This window comes from Pelophylax lessonae (assembly GCF_965119305.1).
Source record: "Pelophylax lessonae genome assembly, chromosome: 3".
In the NCBI taxonomy this organism is placed as follows: domain Eukaryota; kingdom Metazoa; phylum Chordata; class Amphibia; order Anura; family Ranidae; genus Pelophylax; species Pelophylax lessonae.
In genome coordinates, this window is record NC_138770.1 from 600,341,520 (window position 1) to 600,356,820 (window position 15,301).

The following is a 15,301-nucleotide window of genomic DNA, read 5'->3' on the forward strand; positions in this document are numbered from 1 at the left end:
CTTCATAATAATAAAAACATTAAGCACACAGCAGCTGACCTAGGACAATATATTTTTCCTTTCTGTCTGAAGAAGGTTGTTAGTCACGGAACGCTTGTGTGGTTGCGGTGTCAAGGCCAGGTTAAATGTATTTTCAAATTGTTTGTGTGTGAGTGACAAATGAGAATTTTGCTGCATAGAACTGAGAGCCAAATAACTACAGCCCTCTCCATATATAAAACACATACATACACGAGAAAAATGCACATGTACACTAAGAAATTTAATCTGCATGTAAAACCCAATCATTACTAATTGATGTCATTATGCAATGTATATTTGCTGGGTTTTTTTACTTTGTAAGTAAATTGCAATTGTATTCAGGCCACACAATAGTTTATAAAATTCTTTATAAATGTATTTTCAACAGCGCAACACATTTATTTTATTTACAGTTTTTTTTTTTTGTGGTTAATGAACACACTTTGGGTGACTGGGGCAGCTTTTAATTTTTGAGTTTTTCGTTCATTTATTTTTTTTATTAAATTTCTATTTTTTTATTTGATTTTTTTTATTGATTTTTATTTTTCTGTATTAATTTCTTGATAATGTATATAAACTTTAACAGTTATTTTCAATCGTTTTAATTTAAAACTTTTACTAAAATAAATCTTGGTAACCACAATTATAATTATACAGGATTTATATAGTGACAGGTTCTTGTTCAGGTACTTCCTGTTGTGGGGGTGCATCATTCTGTTCTTGTCCCTCGTTCCCTCATGTGGTGTCACTTTGAAATATGTGCCTCCAGTGAGAACCATAGGAAGCCATGCTGAAGTGCATTATGCAAGCATGTCCCCTCGTCACCATCAGAAAACCTACCCTGGGAAATGTCATGCAGCCATCATTGGAGTGCTTGTAGACAATAATTGGCTGCAGGGAAGCTGCAGGAGATTAGCAGCACCAAGATGCAACAAAGGATAAAAAATGCAAAAACAATTATATTTTAAAAGGTAAAAAAAACAACATGACAATTATTTATGGTACAGCAAACTAAATTCCATCCAGTAGGTGATTAGATCTAATTGAAACTATATTCCAGAAAGCTGACTGATTTTTTGGTAAACCCTCACATTACAAGGATGGTGGCATATTTAAAGAAGAAGTTCACCCAAAACCTAACTAGCTCTACACCTACTGGCGGTCACATTCTAAAACCAATCTATTTAGCCCTGTAAAGAAGAAATCACTATACATATCTTTTCTGCAGCCGCTGTGGTCCCAGGCTGAGCTGTCAGCGGCACCTTCTCTGTGTGTGCAGGAGAGGCAGCTGCCAACGGAGAACCCATAGTTAGGGTGACCAGATGTCCCCGGTTTCCAGGAACAGTCCCCGGACTGAGGACACTGTCCCCGGACTAAGTCTGTCTCCAATTGTGTCCCCAGATTCAGGGCCAGATTAACGTAGAGAGGGCATCCCATGAAACAACCTGGTGGCTTGGATGCCGACGCCCCCTGCTGGACGATCTCACTGCCGCTCCTGCTGCTGTTCAGTGGAGGCAGAGCCAAGAATTGACTGTGTAGAGGGCTGAGACCGGGAGGTGAGCAGATGGGGGGGGGGGGGGGGGTATTTTGTACACAAATGAGGGCAGTGGGGGAGCAGGGGTCAGAGCTGATGCAACTGCATGGAGAGATATTGAGTGTAGCTGTTGTGGGGGAAGGACTATGAGGTGGCTGTAGAGATAATCTGTGAGAGAAGGGTGCAAAGGTGAGCTATGAATGTGAGGGCAGATGTGTCCTCTGTGCATAGCAAAACTTTGAACCCTGCACTCTATGCCTTACACCCTCCTGTGTATTATGTAGTCCTGTGACCAGCGCTCTGTGTATTATGCAGTCCTGTGCCCAGGGCTCTGTGTATTATGCAGTCCTGTGCCCAGCACTCTGCGTATTATGCAGTCCTGTACCCAGCACTCTGTGTATTAGGTAGTCCTGTGCCCAGCGCTCTGTGTATTATGTAGTCCTGCGCCCAGCGATCTGTGTATTATGCAGTCCTGCGCCCAGCGATCTGTGTATTATGTAGTCCTATACCCAGCGCTCTGTGTATTATGTAGTCCTGTGCCCAACGCTCTGTGTATTATGCATTCCTATGCCATTTGCCAATAAAAAAAATATTTCCCCGGATTTCATTTTAAAAATCTGGTCACCTTACCCATAGTAACTCTATAGGTGAAGTCACTTCCCAGCCATTGTAGGTTCTCTCCTGCACACAGCATCTGTCACTGGAGACAGGACCAGTCAGCTTCAGAAAAGGTATGTATACTGATTCCTTCTTTACGGGGGTTGATGGAATGTGGCTGTGAGTAGGTTTAGAGTTAGTTTGGTTTTGGGTGAACTTCTACTTTAGGGAGATTGTACAATCAATAGTATAGCCAGATTTGGATTTTCCTCTATCTCTAGGGGATTCTGCTGATGAGATCTCAGAATCTTATTGATGAGTGTTCAGGTTAGCACACCTGCTGTGCCCCTTTCCCTTTATAAGATGGTTCAAGCATTCCTGCTAGATTTTTTGTAATGATATTATATTATAGATATTACAACAGGTATGACACCCAAAACTCTCAGGAGCACAAGAACATGAGTTGGGAATTATGGCTGGGAGAACCTTTGGAGTACCTAAGACATATACTTTGGCCAAGCGTTTGTGTACACTTGGTCATCACACCTATATGAGCTTGCTGGATATCCCATTCCAAAACCATCACCATTATTATGGAGTTGGCTACCTTTAGGGCCTATACCAGCCCCCACTCCTCAGGGAAGGCTTTCCACTAAATTTTGGAGAGTGCCTGTGGGAATGTGTGCTCTTTCAACCTAAAGTGCATTTGTGAGTTTGGGTAGTAAAGTTGGACAAGAGGACCTGACTCTAAATTATTCATCCCAAAGGTTTTGAGTAGAGCTGAGGTAAGGACTGTGTCCAAGCCACTCAAGTTCCTCCACATCAAGCTGGTCAAATCATGTCTTTATGAAGCTGGCTTTGTACACAGGGGTACAGTCAAAATGGAAAAGAATAAGGCATTATCAAATCTGTTACCACAAAATTAGAAGCCCCCAATTGTCTATAACAGGGGCATCAAACTCAATTTAATTGTGGGCCGCATCAGCATTATGGTTGTCTTTAAAGGGCCGGTTGTATCTGTAAGACTATAAAAATGTATGCAGGGCTTTTTTCTCAGAGAACAGGTGCAGGAACTTAATCACACACCACCCCCCCCGCGCCAATCCCCCGGCCGAACAGTTGTCCAGTTCATTTTGTGCAGATTTCAGGGATGCACTGTGTACAGAGTGCAGAGTCTAGGGATGTGTTGTGTACAGAGTACAGTGTTGAAGACTGTGCTACATACAGAGTGCAGGGTTTAGGGGTGTTCTATGCACAATGTTCAGGGTTCAGCTCTCTTTCAAAGGCTGTCCACATCTCACTTCCACCTCTTCCCCTGAGTGTGAGGGCCACATGAAATTGCCTCGCAGGCTTGATTCAGCCCACGGGCCTTGTGTTTGACAAATGTGGTCTATAATGTCTTTGTATGCTGTAGCATTAACATTACCCTTTACTAGAAACACCTAAATGTAATTATTTGGAATGGTGTCCACTTTTGTTCATAAAGTATATTGCATAAAGTCAGGGGCTGACTCCACCTATAATTAAAAGCCCAATTTCAGGCAAAAAAAACAAAAAATAAATGTTTTCCTATGCAGTGGGGCTGTGTCGGGTCACTGGCATGAGTCAACTGCTCGTTTCAATCCAGGAGATTGAAGAAAGTTTATACACACCCAATCCCCCGTTCCACCTGAAAATGACACTCCCCATGATCCAGCGGTGGACTGTTGCTGACCTCCTCACGTCCAGAGCAGGTCAATAGGCATTCTTTTGTGGAGAGGATCAGAGGGTTACGTAAGTATGTCGCCACTCTTCAATCCCCTAGACTAGAGGTAAGCAACCTTTTCCGACTTAGGAGCCGGATTCAATGTATGTGAATGTATGGAGGGCCACATCCACCTGCTAATAAATGAAGATAATAATAATCCTAACATAGTAATAACAGTACAGGTTTACCTCACTTAAGGTGCTTCACTAATACAAAGCCAGTTCACCCTGAGGAAGCATGTGGCTGGGGATTTGGATTTTACTGCCCCCTCCCCCATTCCGGCACCCAAGGGTGGCTGACGCCAGCCAGCATGGTCTGGACATGGGATTCTTGTCCCTAGGAAAAATGGGGTCCCCGTCTTTAGGGGAGATGGGGTCCGTGTCCCCAGGTGAGAAGAGGTCCCTGTCGCCCTTCACATCACTCCCATAGTGTCCTCTCTGCCCCCTCCCCCCCCCATAGCAGTTTCCTGTGCTCCTCAAATCAGTGTCCTCTGTCCCCTGAACCCCCCCCCCCTGTAGTGTCCTCTGTACCCCCATAGTGTCCTCTGCCCCCCTGCACCACACACACAAACACACACTGTGTAGGCAGAACTCTCCTACTTTACACAGGTGTACAGCAGAGCAGAGATTGGCTAGTATCACAGGGTTGGATGGGGCGGGAACTGCTGAACTTACCTTTTCACATTGCCAGACTGGTAAATAGTTGCTAGGATCACCCGGTTACCAACACCTGCTGTTTAATGTGAAAAATTAACTCCAGCAGCTCCTGCCACCATCAAGCCCCGTGATACTGTCCTCTCTACAAAGAAGAGGAGAGTGGTGAAAATGTCCACGGGCCGGGTGTACGTGGGCACTGATGGGCACTGATGGGCAGGTGCAGCCCGCAGCCCGTAAGTTGCCGACCCCTGCTCTAGACAAAAACAAGTAGTTGACTTGCGCAGTGCAGACACAGCCCCACTGCATGGGAAAACCTTTTTTTTTTTTGCCCAGAGTTGGGCTTTAAGTATTTTTTTTTAAAAGAATGACAGTATAAAAGGGTTTCAAGAAAATTGGTAAATACTTTATAAATATTTGTTAAATCCAACATTCTTCAGACTACTACATGCAAACTGAGATTAAATAATGCTCAGATATATAAGACATCACCTTAATGTACAAATTTTTGAAAACTCGCTGGAAGTCAAATTGTGCTTTCCTCAATAAGCGGCCAACACGACCTTCACAGACCCCCATAAATCCATCTCTGGAGACCTGCCTGGAATAGAATTTTACCCATGACACTTTGTAAATAAGGTTTCAGTGCAAGAAGCCATTATTTTCCTTCTACCCCCTCATTCCCAACCCATCAAAACAGAGCCTCTGCGCTTTCACGTATGCAAAGAGGTTTTTTCCTGCTGACATTAATCTGCCGCCTGACTGACAGCTTGATATCCTTTGCTGCCTTCAATTGGAAAGAAAATAACATTGCATTGTTATGCAGGTTCTTCATTCTTGTCAACAGTGTACGGGCTTTGCCATTAATTTGCACGAGGTCTATCGCTGCAAGAATCTTCCCTTTATTTTATTCTGCCGGCAGGGAGCCTTGCAGCAGAAATGGCATTAAATATTATATATAGGAAAATCTTCCACAAGAACCTTCCCACATCTCTGAATTCCTAGGATCATGCTAAGTGATTCCTAACTAATGCTAACACCTTTCAAAAGTAGATGTAAATTGAACTGACTTGCATATAGATTGTAAAAGCGTTATGTATCATGAACTGCCATTTTTTTAAACAAAATACTTATTTTCATCATGTTTTTTATACTTTGTTGCATCTTAGTGGTGCTGATCTTTTGTAGCCTGTTACAACCACTTCCTGTCTCCATGCACCTTAGCAATGGCTGCATGGTATTTCTCTTTGCTGGTTACCTGATTGTGACAACAGTGGACTAAATTTGTGTAAAGTGTGCTAAAAAAAACAGCAACTTGTAGTCTTCATTGAGTGCCGGTTCACACTTCTGCGATTGCGGAGATCGCATGTAATTCGGAGCGCTCTGCTCCTAAATTATATGCAATCTCATGTGCGGTGCGAATTTCAGCCATACACTTTGTATGGCTGAATTCGCACCGCATCCGCAATAAACACGCACATGAGGCTTTCTTTTATCCGCAGCAGAATCGGATCGCATAGTGGTTCACACTAGTGCGATCCGATTCTGTGCGAACTTGCAGATCGCACTGCGATATGCGATCGCATCTGGGGGTGTCGTTAACTTCTAATTGACACCCCCTGCGTATCGCATATGGCAGTGTGAACTGCCAGAGGTGCGGATGCGATGCGGGATCACGCTGCATATTCACAGCATTCCCGCATCACAGAATTGTGAACCGGCACAAACCCTCATGAAATTAAGACTACGCTGAAACACAATTGGGAGACAAGGATACAACGTTGTTGCTAGGGATCGACCGATTATTGGCAATACCGATATATCGAGGGCCGATATGCACTTTCCCCCGATATATTGTAATCGGCCCCTGAGGTTACTGATATTGCCGATATTTCCGGAAAGTGCTTGTACCGGAGTGATGCCTGCAGCTAGAGGCATCACCCCGGTACTGGCGTCCATAGCTGACAGTCGGCTGTCTTGTAATGACAGGCTGCCATTACAAGGAGTGGGAGGGGACGTCCCCCTCCTCCTGCCGCCTTCCATGGCTCTCATTGGGTCTTCATGTAAAAACCCGGAAGTGATCTCATGACATCACTTCTGGGTACTCTGCGCCAAATTTAAAAAAATTACAGCATTCAAAACAGCCAAACTTGGCGTTTTGAATGCTTTTAAGTGCAAAGGAGGGGTTTGGGGTCTTTTAGACCCCCAGATCCCTCCACAACAGTACCTGTCAAGAAAACATTTTTTTTTTTTAAAGTACAAAAATATTGGCCAAAACCGGCCGATACCGATATTCAATGGCCAAAATATCGGTATCTGTATCGGCTTTAAAAAAACTATATCGGTCGATCGCTAGTTGTTGCCCTATAATAGAAAGTACCCAAACAAGGACCTTTATGGCAGGAGGAATTACCTTTTTTCTTCTTATTTCAGCCAGAGTTCAGACACCGGCCGCCTGGGCAAATACATCACTAGGCGAATCGCAAGGGCTCCTGGGAGAGCGGCGTCATGTATCCCTGGAGTCCTTGCGAATCCCCCACTGATGAAATCTCACATTAACATACTTCCATTACCTTCCCCTCCTGTCCTCTGATTAACATGTTGCAATAGCAATGGGGTGGGAACTTCCGCCAGCATTGCTATAGCAACCTGTCAGGAAGAGGAAGAGCCGTGCAGTGACATTACTGCGCAGGCGCGAGATAGGGAGGTGCATGCTGGGTAGCCAGCTGCACAGAAATCCCGGAAATTAAGACAGAAGGGCTTCAGATGCCTACAGCTAACATGGAGCATATCTGCTTCTGAGATCTGGTTAGTAATAAAATATTTTTACATAAACTAAAACTACCACACATATGATTTGTTGCAAATGTTAATGTACTTGTTTAGACAAATAAAGAGGAGTCTTTGAAAAAAAAAGTTTTGGGGAACTGGAGCTCCACTTTAAAGTGATTCTAAAGCCTCAACGATTTTTACCTTAATGCATTCTATATATTAAGGTAAAAAAAAATCTTCTGTGTCACAGACTCCCCATTCATTCTCCCTGAAATACTTAGGCTCGGTTCACATTTATGCGATGCGGGAAGGCTGCGAATCCGCAGCCTGTTCCCGCATCGCACACGCACCCCCAGCAGTTCACACTGCCATATGCGATACGCTGGGGGTGTCAATGTAATCTTAACGACACCCCCAGTTTGAACGCATGTCACAGTGCGATCTTGCAGTTCGCACAGGATCGGATCGCACAAGTGTGAACCGCTGTGCGATCCGATCCTGATGCGGCTGCCAAAAAGGGTCCCTGTGCGTGTTTGGTGCGGCTGCGGTGCGAATTTAGCCATACAAACTGTATGGCTAAACTCGCACCGCACAGCCGATCGCATGTAATGTCGGAGCAGCGCGCTCCGACATTACATGCGAACCCTGCACACGCACAAGTGTGAACCGGGGCTTACCTGATAGTGATCCAGTTCTGCGGTTCTCCTGGCTTTGTCCCTTCTCCCTGGGCAGATAGATGGCAGCAGGAGCCATTGGCTCCTGCTCCTGTCAATCAACTCCAGTGACAAGGAAGTGGGGGGTGGGGCGGAGTCCTGCTGTCTTTGTGAATGGACGCAGCAGCAGGTCTGGGGAGCAAGCCCCCATGGGTGCCCCAATTGTAATCAGCTTACTATTGGGGGCATCAGCAAGAGAGGAGGAGCCAGGAACGCCGGTGGGGGACCCAAGAAGAGGAGGATCGAGGTCGCTCTGTGAGGTGTTGGTGGTAACTAGTTACAAAGTAACGGATTACAGTAACTACATTACTTTTTTTGGTAACGAAGTAATGTAACTAGTTACAATACTAATATTGGTAACTACACTACTTTACTAGGCTATAGGAGGTAACTACACTACTTTACTAGGCTATAGGAACGCGCTTTCCTGCGTTACCCAAGCCGTGCGATACAATCGTTATTTCGAAGAATTGAGAGGGATGAAGTTTATGACTTTTTGTTGCACTTTATGTTTTATTCTGTTTTTTCAGGTTTTGTTCTCATGTTTCCCAAAGCCTGTGTTTATACAATAAACTCTATGCAGAAAGAGTGTCATGTATCTTCTTCTACACGGTCAATTAAGAAAGAGGAAGGTAAAGTAATAAGTAGTGAAGTTACTTTTCAAATGCAGTAACTAGTAAAGTAATCTTGTTACAATTTACAGAAGTAACTAGTAACTAATTACATTTTTTGAGTAACTACCCCAACACTGGCTCTGTCCAATTCTATTATATAGACATGTTTGTTATTTTTTTTTAAATTCCTTTACAACCACTTTAAGGTAGAAAACCTTTTACCTTTACAACCACTTACAAAAACACTTTAAAAGACTGTAGTGTTGAGTCTCTTTTCACATTAGGGCAGTGTCTCTCCGTGACATGGAACTAATGGAACTACACAGGAGATTGTCATGTAGCCCTTGAGCACACATTCTATTTACTGCCCTCCAGTACAGTGTGGCTTTATAAAAATACATGCATTTTTTCCAACATAATGCACCAAGTAAGCAGGGGATATGTCATTATTCCCGAGTTGAAGTTGATATGTTGAAGCCTACAGTAATATTTTATTCATGGCAAAATCAAAAGATTACAATTTATTTTTATTTTATTTTACAATTATATTGGTTACCTGGTGCATTTTGTTAGACAAAAGTACGAGAGGATTATTTTTAAATAAAGCAACACTGTACTGGAAGGCAGCACTGCACATTGGCTTAGTGGTTTCTGCCTTGCAGCACTTGGTTCAAATCCCATCCAGGACACTATCTACATGGAGGTTGCTTGCCCGCCTTGTGTTCAAGTTTTCACCCAAAACACCAAACTCAGGTTTTCTGCCAAACTCCAAAGACATGCTGGTAGGTTAACTGACCCTAGAATGCGTATGTATACATAGTTACATGAATGAAAGTAAAAGATGCGCTAACCTATAAATAATGTGGCAGCACTAGAAGTAAAAAAGTTAGATAAATTGAAATAGTAGTGAGCTCAACAAGAACCTATTATATAAAATTGAATAGGATAATGAACCAATACATATATGTAAAAATTATGTATATATAAAGTGCAACACAGTGACAATAATAATACACAGTGACAATGGAGATATAATGATGGTATAACACCATCAAATAAACAACTGTGATAAAACCAGTGCAAAACGATACTGAACGGAAAGTCTCTATGTGAATAAACAGTGTGATGGTGCACACAACAAAAAAGTCCTGGTATAGGTTAAATAGTAATATTATAGTGACGTCTTCCAATCTTACAATCTTGTAACTGCAAACCAACACCATGTGATCCAAAAGATGCTTGGGGAATAGATTAGCCCATTACCAGATGCACTTAAGATATAGGGTGTAGTGATCAGAGCTCTCACTTTCAGTGGTAAAGGTGTCTGGTGTCACCCGGTGGTATATGGGATTCTTACCAGATAGTGGTGGAGGGCAAACTGGGGACCAAAGATTGGTATATGACTTCCTAGATGGAGATGGTATATGGAGTCAGCTCCAACTTTAAAGGTGTATGATGTGCTTCCTTCCACAATGGAATGTGAGGCTCACATGTACATCCGATGGTGCCTATCACATATGCAACTCCCCCAAAAGGTAGGAAGAAAGACCGCCAATAGTGCATTACTATGACAAAAACGTTTTATTAAGAACAAGAAATGCACATGGAAACGGTAGATACACGTAACAAATGGTTCCAATGGTAGAACGCGGCCACTTGCAGTACGGACCGGGTAACAGCGTGACAGCTCCCCCCAACGCGTTTCTCTCTATGAGGCGTCAGCTGGGACTGGAGCATCATGTAAAAAAAAAAACATAAAATGAAACATAGTATGACTCTGCAACATGAGGGTAAGGTAGGGGGGAATTTACCCGTGAAGGAGAAATGGTTAGTAAAAGTGATGATCTTCCTGCACCCCCTATGTATAGAACACTCACCAACTCAAGGTGGAGACTAGCATATAGGGGATCAGGATCACAGCACCTCCCTCCAGACAGCTCTCAGCATAGGGTACAGCATGGCGTCAGTGTGCAGGCAACTAGGAACTGGAACCAGACCGCTGATTAGACACTCCCTCCTGAGCACCAGCCAGCCATCCAGTGACTCCAAGCATTCCCAGACAGATAGAGGAGACCAAGGATTAAAATCCAACACAATTTTATTGCAGAGATGTAAAATTAGACAGAAAGTGCACTTACATCAAAGCCACGCCGCTGTTACAGACACTCCAGTGGCGCGACTGACAGGAAAGACACGCCCAGATACGCCCAACGCATTTCCAACCAATCGTCGATCATCAAGGGGCATGAATGAATGTCTGGAGGGAGGTGCTGTGATCCTGATCCCCTATATGCTAGTCTCCACCTCGAGTTGGTGAGTGTTCTATACATAGGGGGTGCAGGAAGATCATCACTTTTACTAACCGTTTCTCCTTCACGGGTGAATCCCCCCTACCTTACCCTCATATTGCGGAGTCACACTATGTTGCATTTTATGTTTTTTACATGATTCACCATTGAGGGGCTAACCAAGGACCATCCAATACCTTTATTCTCACTGAAGGAAGCCCCTACTTTATTTATATTTTAGGACTGTGTCCCACTTTGACTGTTTTAATTTTTGCTAATCACACTCTAGGCGCTGCAATTTTATCTTTCTTTGGATGTACTACATGCGTCCAAAGAGAGAGCTGTTAATCACAAGCCGATGGCTTCAGCTTGTGATCCATTTGTTCAGCAGGCTCTGGGCTTGAAAGTGAAAGTGGTATGGTGGCTCCCTAGCTGCCGATCACTTTTTTACACAGCGGGCTGCAGGCTCACCTCGCTTTTACATGTAAACAATGAAACCCGGAAGTGATAAATTTCATCACTTCTTATTTCAGATCCACCTTTTCCTGGCTGGTACAGCAGATCTGTACTTGGTTAGATGCTGTGAAGACTGTCATCTGCCCAATGCTATCACATAATTGTTTATTACCCCTTTTGATAACAATCAAATAAAAATTAATAAATAAATAAAAAAGTTGAAAAAAAAATAACAATAAAATGAATTTTGAACATTTTTTTAAAAGATTGCTGTAACACACGATGCTCCACACACATGCGCAAACATAAACGCAGTCATGAGGGGTTTAGGCCCTTGGGATTCTGGACTGTGTATGGGGGAGCCCCTTCTGGTACCGTTTCTGTTGTGTTTTCTCTCCTTTCCTGGGGATTCTCTTCTTGGTGCTGTTTATTCCTGCGGGGGCTGTACCAGCAGACTTGCTCTATGTTCAAGGCTGGTCGGATATGTTTTTGCTGAAGTTATGCACTGTGTGAAGGGTTGCACTACCACTTGTTTCTAATAAAATAATATAAAATTAAAAAAAAAAAAAAATTATTATGAGGGGGTGCAGGGGGGGGGGCGTGGCTTCATAGGCTGCAATTCCTGTTTGATCTGTTATATTTGGTATGCTATAGTTCTGTCTGCCTACATTCTGGCTTGTTTGATCTCTCACATTTTGTGATGCACTCCTTTACCTGTATCGGTTTTGTTACTTGTGTTTGTGTGTTCTATTAATAAAATACCTTTAAAAAAAAAAAACATAAACGCAGGCCAAAGGCACGCATGCATATGTAAACCGCGTTTGCACCACACATGTGACACATTATCAATGTCAGTGAGAACAATCATTCTAACACAAGGGCTCCTATTTAATTTTAAACTGATGAAGTGTAAAAGCTTTAAAAAGTGTCATGTATGGAGATTTTTGGGTACCATACAAGGGTGCAAGCAATTTTAAGACTTGGCATGTTAGCTATCTATTTACTCAGAGCAACCTTATATTTTATATTGGGTAGTATATTTTGTGTGTGCACTAAAATTAATTTTATATTTTTTCCTGAAAATTTGAGTTTAATAAACAGTTGCACAAATATCAGGTAACATAAAAATGAAATGTGCAACTATTATCTTGTTATTCTACAAGTAAAGAAAAACAGACAAAAAGGCTTGGAAAAGGAGCGCGCATTATTTTCTTCCATCCACTGCGTATGCTCCTAAATGCGTTGCGGACTTGTGACGTCAGAGGAGCGATGCTTACTTACCATCGTGCATCTCAGCCATCGCTCCCAGCTGGGGGTCATCTCGTTCCATCTCCGACCGGGGGATGCGAGTGAGAGACACCATATAGCATCAGCACGGGCACCACTGCCCCTACTCCTCCAGACGTAGCTTTGGGCATCATATCATCCCACAGGCTTGTTCACACAAACTTCCATGTGAGTTTTACATGTGTCTAAATAAACCTTTATCATACATATCTACACTCAGAGGCGCTTTTTGTCTGTGTTTCTTTACATGTTTGGGGAGGCAGCTTCCACTGCCCCCCCCCCCCCCCTTCTGAAGGGCAGCCCTGCACAGTGGACTTACATCTTCCTTTATAAAGACATTACATGGACTTAATATTTACATTTACTGTTCAGTTTTATATATAGGTGTTCATGTATTAGCGCCTAACTATCCATGTCTATTGTTATTCTACAAGGCCTCTGCTTTCGGAAAATATATAATGTTCTGGGGGTTTCAGTAGTTTTATTGCCAAAAAAGAAGATTTCTACACAAAAATGCAAAAATTTGTTTTAAAGCCGAACTGGTTAAAGCAGAGTTCCACCCGTTTTTACGTTTATTAAAAGTCAGCAGCTACAAAAAGTGTGGCTGCTGACTTTTAATAAACTCACACTCATCTGTCCCACGATACAGAGATGCGGCCTGTGGGAGCCTCAGTTCTCCCCCTCTTCTCCCTGTTGCGCCAGCATCTCTAGTGTGGGCACCCGGCTGTGCGCGAGTCGCGATGCGTGTCCTGAGTGGATGGGCAATCTTCTGGGACCTAGGTTGCCCAAGCAGAAGTGAGACCAGGTACCTGTCAAATCTAGGTACCCGCTCCCCCCCAAAAAAATGACATGCCAAGTCATTTTTTTGACATGGCATGTCAGGGTGTCAGGAGCACTTACACAGGAAGTTCCATTTTTGGGTGGAACTCCGCTTTAAGCTTGCATTCACACCTGAGCAGAGCGTATTTCCGGTGATTTTTACACTTTCTTTTTTTTTTTTATGCGTTCCTAAATTGTTTTTTAAGCAGTTTATACATTTTGTAAACATGTATCAGGGTTCAGGCATTTGTTTCCTGGGCTGGACTGAGCAAGGGGAGAAGAACTGTTTTAGAGAAGGATAGGAGTTTGTCAAGTGCAAGAACGCGCATTGCTGTACATTTACAGGCACTCCTATTGAAATCTATGTGGCCAAAAATATCTGAATTAACTAACAAATAGCTCATGTGCTGCATTGAGCCTAGGGTATAGAATAGTAGAAATGAGCATTGAAATGTGAACAGGTGTAATTACAAACAATGAGGTTCTGCATCTGCATGTTTTTTTTAATATGTCCCTAGTCATTTAAAGGCCTCTATCACACTGCATCTTGAAAAAGCTCAGTACAGTTTTTATTTTTACTGAGCTAAAATACTGCCCAATAATTGTAATGTGCCAATGCACACAGACATATACAAGCGCAGTGCATTCTGCAGTAAAAAAAATGAGAAAAATCTGCTTTTTTGGTCAGTAATTTACACCTCATGTGCGCAAATACTCGCGAATGTGGGTAAATACCCAGTTACACATTGTGCAGAAGAACACACAAATGCATTTTCGCGCATTTCCGAAAATGCATGTAAATACTGGCAAATACATACACAAGAAAAAAGTCTGAAAAAGTAGATGCTCAAAAAGCAGTATCATGTGCAAGAGGCCAAAAATTCCTTTATTAAAAGCCGCCTACTCCTTATCTCTTGGGGGAGCACGCACTATAGACGTCACACAACGGTCCCATGACTGCCTATGGCAGGGTTACATGTCCCATCATTCTTTCTACAAACACAAAGCTGGTCTCTCTAACCCACTGCTGTCAATCAATCCCAGGAGGAAGAACTGGGGATTGGCTTACATTGTTGGGGTTTCAAGCTGTTTGCTTGTGTGGCAGTGTTGCCAACCTACCAGATTGAAATTTACTGACACCAAAAATCTACTGACACAGCAAAGTTTGTACTGGCATTTCCAAAAGGTACAAAGAGCAAATTTCAGTATTTAGGCTACAAACAAGTAAAATATGCAATTGTCAATGTGATTTAAGGTAGATATTAGGGCAAAAAACATATTTTCTATTATTTTTTGATAGTACGGTAAGTAAGTAGCTCAAGGACAGGACTCAGGAGAGTGTGAAATTTAGAAGGGGTAGGCACACACTCGACACTGACTCTCATAGTGACAGCAGTGTGCAGCAGCACAGATGGTGATGACACCTCAACGACATGAAACGTCCCGTCCTGAGTCACAGTGACAGTTTCTCTCGGTGGTCCCTTCAGTTCACTCCAGTCCATACAGCACTGACAGTCCCACTCCCAGCTTAGCTTGCTCCTGTCCCGCAGACTGGCACACTAGGCTCTGGCTGATCCGCTTGGCTCCCTTGCACCATGGCATCATACGACATGCTCAGGCACAGTCTCCCCAGACCCGACCCCTGCCGTGGGCGCCGCCTGAACACACTGTAACAGACACTCGGATGGTCTCAGCCAGCTCCAGACCAGAACTTCACATGCGTAGTTCCTAAACCAAACGTCACAGCCATATTTTTTTTACTGGCAACCTTTTCCTGTCACTGGCATTTACTGGCAGGAG

General features: G+C 43.2%; 1 protein-coding gene across 1 annotated transcript in view; it reads right to left on the reverse strand.

Annotated features, from left to right (window-relative positions):
- The window catches only part of GALNT14 (polypeptide N-acetylgalactosaminyltransferase 14), a 773,014-nt gene that overhangs the window by 562,508 nt on the left and 195,205 nt on the right, over nt 1-15,301 (reverse strand). The gene's annotated exons all lie outside the window — the stretch shown is intronic.